Below are 7,321 nucleotides of genomic sequence, written 5' to 3'. Positions count from 1 at the left end.
TTGCATTTCATTGACTAGTTCAGATTTATTCTTCCCCATAACCAAAAAACCAGGACCAACCCTGCGTACTATCACTATCCTCATTTGCTTCATGTCGCTGTTGCGGAATGTTGTCCACTTGCCCCGGCTGAACTCGGTCCCTTTCCGGTTCACATCTCATCTCCTCAGCACCTCTATAGCCAGTCATCGAGGACTCCAACACAGACCGGGAAGAGCCAAAGTCACAAACATTGCACTTGACAGACTGTTTGGGACAATATTAAAATTCCAGTTCATGAATGGTGTCTCTTCTCTGACTTTGCTGGCTGCTGGCTGGCAATTTTCACAGTCAGTCCCGATGACGGTTCCAGAGTCAGATCATGACGATGCAGTCTTTGTGTGGTCTGGCGCCGTATTCGATTGCTGTTCGTGGGTATGTTGTATGTAGATGCAAAATGTGTGGACGGAGGGGACGTTAGATGGACGACGGTCGAAACATAGCTGTGCGTAGTAAGTTTAGTTAAGAGATTAATACTATTTGCTTTCAAAACACTGCTACTGTTCGAACAAAACCTGTGAGCCTAAAGGGACAGTGATAAATTTTGGGAGAAAAAAACTTCAACACCAAAGTCATTAATTTAAATATAATTTATGAATATTTATCATCTATCCTGCTTGGTTATTGATTTTTTTATGGTGGGCTTAGAAATTGACCTTAACGAAAAATAATGAGTTCTGAACACAATAATGGTCAAAAGAAAGCTTTTTAAGTTATTAACCCGGGAGCAAAATGCACGTTAGTGGTACACAGCGTGACTGTGGTGTCGTTGAAGGTGGTCGAAGACGCGACTGCTCGAGGGTTAACTATGAAAATGCTCATTGAGCAGAGACGCAGGGACATTACATTAAAAAGAAGACATAGAAGCAAACATAAAAAATAATTAACAAAAATAAGATAAAGAAAGAGAAGAAGCATTACCCTTGGTCGAAAATATAATGCAAAATCTGCCGAAGCCGTCGTATTCAATATCACTTCACAGGTCATAATCAACCTATGCCTGTCAGTCTGCATCTGATAAATTTCATGTGTAAAGCATATTTTTTACAGTGCTCTGCATATTCCCCAGAAATCAGATCTAGCTCTTTTCCAACTCTCCACAAAAACTTCAACACCACCGCTCAAATCCAGACAGACTCTGTTTGCCTCTTTCGTTCGAATCGAAGGGCAGTACCAAAGGTCGTATGTGTTTATTATTTTATGCTTTTCAACTTGCTGTTGGCACGGTTCATCTTCCTCCAGGATGCATCTTTCAAATCCCACGAGGACATCCACTTTGGAACTACAATTCCGGTAACATGTAGGAAACTGCTTTACGGATACACCGTATATAGGGTACGTGTGCCATCAGTAATCTCACGCTCCCATATTCATCCTATTCGAAAACAAGCGATTACGGCACCGATTGATTCCGTTCTTTTTGTTTTCAAGGGTGCTCACTTCTAACAAAAAATACAAAAATAAGAAACAAAGCAAACACCGCCTCAATCCTTTGTTTTTCGTAGGATGAAAATGGGAGCCACATGCTTAATAAGGGAACCAATACCCTACTAGCTGACAATCACCTCACATGATACAGTGAACTCGTCTTTTAGCGTTACCGGAGAAAACGTTTGAATTCAACGAACTGATTGAGACGATAGTGGAATCTACTGTTAGAAGCGGGAGGAGCGTGTACGCTCTTCGGACGATCATTTGCTTGCCCATTGCCTCAAAAGGGACTCTTTATTCACCATTCTGGTCTGTTGGCGTACGCATTGACTCTCACCTGGTGTTGGCCAGTAAACTACGAACAATAACAAAATCCTCTTCCGTGTGGGTTCGAGTAACTTTTCCTGTGCCAATGCAGTTAGAAAATTATAAAATGTACATAAAAAGAATTTTTTTTTATTTCTTAATTATGTTACCGGCTACTTTCGTCAACAATAAGATCCTGTATAGAAATAGTACATACTGTAAGTTAGGAGCAGTGAAAAAATACTTGTAAAGTAAATGCAATTTCTTTCGCGTGGCTCATTACACACGTTGGCAACGTCTAGTCTAGATCATCACAGGTAGGCCAGGAGAGGGGATTCAGATCGACGATTGGAAAGTTCGTGCCCACCAACTGATGCACGAAAAGGGCCTACGGCTGATTGATATTTCCGCCTCCAAGAATAAAGTTGTACGTAGCACCAGTCTCTCTTGCCGTTACACCTGGAGATTACAGATAGCAGATGGAAGTCCAAACCGACCACGTTCTGGTTGATAGACGGAATTTCTCCGACATTATAGATAAAAGGACTTACCGTGGCGCTCATGGACTCTGATCACTACCTGCCAGGTAGTACCTGGTAATGATCAAACTGTGCCCAAAACTTTCCGACATGAAGAATGTACGGTACTGACGACCGCCACAGTGCAACCATCAGCGATTGTCTTATGTCTCGGTCCCTGTAGCACTCGCTATCTTCTTCTAGTAGAAGGCAGACAGGGATCATCCAGGCTGTCACATACACTGCATCTGATGAAATGGTTCGATATGAGCTGGACACGAGCATTGCCATCCGCCTGAGACACATTCCACGTGTTACGTTTTGCGCGAGAATCAAACTTTTGCTTCCAAAAATTTTTATGTTGTTAAATACATGCTAACCAGCATATCAAACGATCAGATTTGATTAGAAGATTCATTTTATGCTTTCTAGCTGGGAATTGAACATTTGTACTTCAAAATAAATCAAGAAATACAGCGTAACGGGACACCATCGCAAAAAATGACAATATTTGACCAAACGACAAGAAATTTGCTACTTTCTTAACCCTTCAGGACGCGCGCTGTTGTAAAAAGTACAACACTACCAAAAAACCTCGTTCGTCATATACAGCGCGAGCGCGGTGCAGTTTCGGTTGCTTGATGGCGCGCGTCCTGAAAGGTTAAAGTAGTTTTCAATGTTTCAGATACTATTCGAAGAATATAAGTAATTATTTTCATTTTGGTGCAAAAAGAATCAAAATCGGCAGCTAAAGCCCGGAAATATCGTTCAATGAAGTAAAAAAACAACGGTGTAAACGGTGCGTGGAAAGTGTCCTGAATTAACCTCCGTGTACTTTGTGAGCCTGCTAAAGACCACTCTTTCCAACAATTTGTATGCAGCAACAATATCCAATAGGCGTATCGACCGGTCAACCTGGCTTCGGTAGCAGCACTAACTTCTGTCGCTTCAAGTTGTCGAGGGAACAGCCCTCCTGTGCAGTGTTGCTAAAAACTCAAAATCTCAAAACTCATGGTTGAGTTTTTTCACGCGCGATTTTAGACTCGCCAAATTCACTGCCGACAAAATCAAGCATGATTTGACTCATGATTTTACTCATTGCTTTATTTCTCGGTCTGCTTATTATTTGCAACGATGTTGACGGTGACAGAATGAGACTATATCTTGCATGTAAAAACATAATGTCATTTAAATTGGTTTTTATTCGTTTTACAAGCGAACGAGTTTTCGGCGCTTGACTCGCGAGAGCGAGATTTCGCATGAAAATCTCGCGCGTGAGAAAATGATTCAGAATCGCGCGCGAGTTTGCTGACGCAAGAGCGGTTCATGAGTGAGACTTGAGTGTGATTTTATCAACACTGCTCCTGTGTACACTTTTGTATTGTGCTCCTAAACATATTTGGATTTTCGTGGATTGCTATTTATAGGGCTACGTTTGGTATTCAGTCCGGGCTCAGGGCTCTCCCGGTTGGCAAGGCTTTTGCTAGCGCGGCCAGCTTTTCGTTAGTTACCCTGATTTCTTTGGCATAGTTATCCTGATCGACGTACGGTGTGGGCGGCCAGATACATTTCTGTCAAAGATCGTACTGGAATAGATAAAACGATCGGAACAGGTGAAATTCTCCTTTTTTTTAATGGTCAACTAGCTGTAACTTTTTGAAAAAAGCATCAAATATTCTCAAATTTTTACCGAAAGTTGGTCAACTAGTTGTCTATTAATGTTCAAAATTTGGGAAAGGTCGGGTTATTATATATGAAGTTGGAAATATTCTAGAAAAAGACATAATTATACGATAACCAACTTTGTACTGTTCTCTCTCTCTCTTCTTGGCGTAACGTCCTCATTGGGACAAAGCCTGCTTCTCAGCTTAGTGTTCTATAAGCACTTCCACAGTTGTTAACTGAGAGCTTCCTCTGCCAATGACCATTTTGCATGCGTATATCGTGTGGCAGGCACGAAGATACTCTATGCCCAAGGAAGTCAAGGAAATTTCCTTTACGAAAAGATCCTGGACCGACCGGGAATCGAACCCATCACCCTCAGCATGGTCATGCTGAATACCCGTGCGTTTACCGCCTCGACTATATGCGCCCTGTACTGTTATGTTTCCTAATTCAATGAACCGAATGCAATGAAATTTTGAGCGTTTTTGACTTATATAATCAACTCCAAAATTTTGAATTAACCTGGAATTGTTAACACGGGAAAATTAGATAGCGGTAAGATTACTTCTCCAATAAAACGCCAAATTTGCCAAGTTTTAAAAATAGCTTCTTAATTCAAGATGGTAATTTTAGTTTATTTAAATTACCTCCAATTAACTTGAATATAAATAAATTTTGAAAGGAAGTTTTAAAATATCTGGCAATAAATTGACAAAAGTTCTGAGATGCATGTTAAAAGTAGACCGGTATACTAAAAAATCATACAGTAATTTGAAGCTACAACTTATTTTTTCTTTCACAACAATTTTAAGTTAAGTCAAACGTTTTCTGAAGCTTTAACGGTAATAATAACGCTCAAAATTTCATTGCATTCGGTTCTTTGAATCATGAGGTGGGCATTCTTTTTTATTATCATGAAAATTGGGCCGAAGGGTCTCAGATTTTCATGAACATTTTGCACAGGCTGGGCTCATGAATATATGAACAAAAAAAAATGAGAAAAATTCAGGGTCGCCTATTTTCCCGGAAAACTCAGGTGGAAAGTTTTTGTTTTCCACTGGCACCACTTATTTTTATAAATCATAACTCAAGAACGAAGCATCATAGAAACAAAGCTTTTTTTAGGAAATGAAAGCAAACTTTCTCAGAAACCCAAAACAAATACATATGAACTGGAAAAAGTTTTCCACAATTTTTTTTTACAGTTGAGAAAATTCGTTAAGAAAAACCGGAAAAACAATGCCCGAACTCGTGGAAAATTTTCAAAACAATATTTTTGAGATATTTTTTGGAAAGGTTATTTAATAAGCTTTAATCGCTGCAACTTTTGGAATGCACTTTTTTCGTTTTTGAGTTTTGGTCATTTTTGTTGAAAAATGTCCAACCCTAATAAAAATGTATTATTCACTGCTGATAGGGTGAATGATTGTATCATTCCCTGTTTGATCAAGATGATAGCCCGAAAGGGTTGTTAAGCACGTTGTATCATATTTTTCTATTAGGGAAGTGTATCATATAAGCCTTTTCTTTAAAAAATTATAACTCAAGCATAATAGAAATAAAGTTTTTGTTTAGGAAATGAAAGCAAACTTTCTCAGAAGTCCCAAAAAATATGAACTGGAAACTGGGGGTGGAAGCTCAGGTAAAATATTATCTCCTGGGCGCCCATTAAAAACACCACCCCCGGCGAAGACTGGCGCTCGAGCCTAGCTATTTAGCACTGTAGTTGGAGGAAATGCCAATGCAGAACCCGTAGCTTCCGGGAAGGTAAGCCCAGCTCCCTGGGTTAGTGGGTTGGTGTCAGGCCCTGCGAGCCAGCCGTAAAAAAGACTAGCACCGGAAAATCAACAAGAGAAGAATGCGGACCGATACCAATGGCGACGACCACAGCGACGAAAAGGAACTTGCGATTGGATGCTCGGTACGTGGAACTGCAGATCTCTCAACTTCATCGGGAGCACCCGCATACTCGCCGATATACTGAAGGACCGCGGGTTCGGAATCGTAGCGCTGCAGGAGGTGTGTTGGACAGGATCTATGGTGCGAACGTTTAGAGGTAATCATACCATCTACCAGAGTTGCGGCAACACACGTGAGCTGGGAACAGCTTTTATAGTGATGGGCGACATGCAGAGGCGCGTGATCGGTTGGTGGCCGATCGACGAAAGAATGTGCAGGTTGAGGATCAAGGGCCGATTCTTCAACATTAGCATAATAAACGTGCACAGCCCTCACTCCGGAAGCACTGATGATGACAAAGACGCATTTTACGCGCAGCTCGAACGCGAGTACGACCGCTGCCCAAACCACGACGTCAAGATCATCATAGGGGATCTAAACGCTCAGGTAGGCCAGGAGGAGGAATTCAGACCGACGATTGGAAAGTTCAGCGCCCACCAGCTGACGAACGAAAATGGCCTACGCCTCATCGATTTCGCCGCCTCCAAGAACATGGCCATTCGTAGCACCTTCTTCCAGCACAGCCTCCCTTATCGTTACACCTGGAGATCACCACAACAAACGGAATCGCAAATCGACCACGTTCTGATTGATGGACGGCACTTCTCCGACATTATCGACGTCAGGACCTATCGTGGCGCTAATATCGACTCCGATCACTACCTGGTGATGGTTAAACTGCGCCCAAAACTCTCCGTTAATAACAACGTACATTACCGGCGGCCGGTACGATCTAGAGCGACTGAAGCAACCGAATGTCGCACCGCATACGCGCAGAATCTCGAGGCAGCGTTGCCGGACGAGGGTGTGCTCGATGTGGCCCCTCTAGAGGACTGCTGGAGTACAGTCAAAGCAGCCATCAACAACGCAGCTGAGAGCACTATCGGGTACGTAGAACGGAGTCGACGAAACGATTGGTTCGACGAGGAGTGCAGAGCGGTTCTGGAGGAGAAGGATGCAGCGCGGGCGGTAATGCTGCAGCATGGAACCCGACAGAATGTGGAGCGATACAGACAGAAGCGGAAGCAGCAGACCCGTCTCTTCCGGGAGAAAAAGCGCCGCCAGGAAGAAGCGGAGTGCGAGGAAATGGAACTGCTGTGCCGTTCACAGGAAACACGCAAGTTCTACCAGAAGCTCAACGCATCCCGCAAAGGCTACGTGCCGCAAGCCGAAATCTGCAGGGATAAGGACGGGAGCCTTCTGACGGACAAACGTGAGGTGATCGAAAGGTGGAAGCAGCACTTCGACGAGCACCTGAATGGCGAAGAGAATGTAGGCACGGAGGACCAAGGCAGCGGAGGAAATGACTATGTTGGTGCAGCAGAGGACGGGAACGAACCAACTCCCACGCTGAGGGAAGTTAAGGATGCCATCCACCAGCTCAAAAACAACAAAGCGGCTGGTA

Source organism: Aedes albopictus, chromosome 1 (genome assembly GCF_035046485.1).
Source record: "Aedes albopictus strain Foshan chromosome 1, AalbF5, whole genome shotgun sequence".
Taxonomy (NCBI): domain Eukaryota; kingdom Metazoa; phylum Arthropoda; class Insecta; order Diptera; family Culicidae; genus Aedes; species Aedes albopictus.
Note: the sequence above shows the minus strand (reverse complement) of the source record.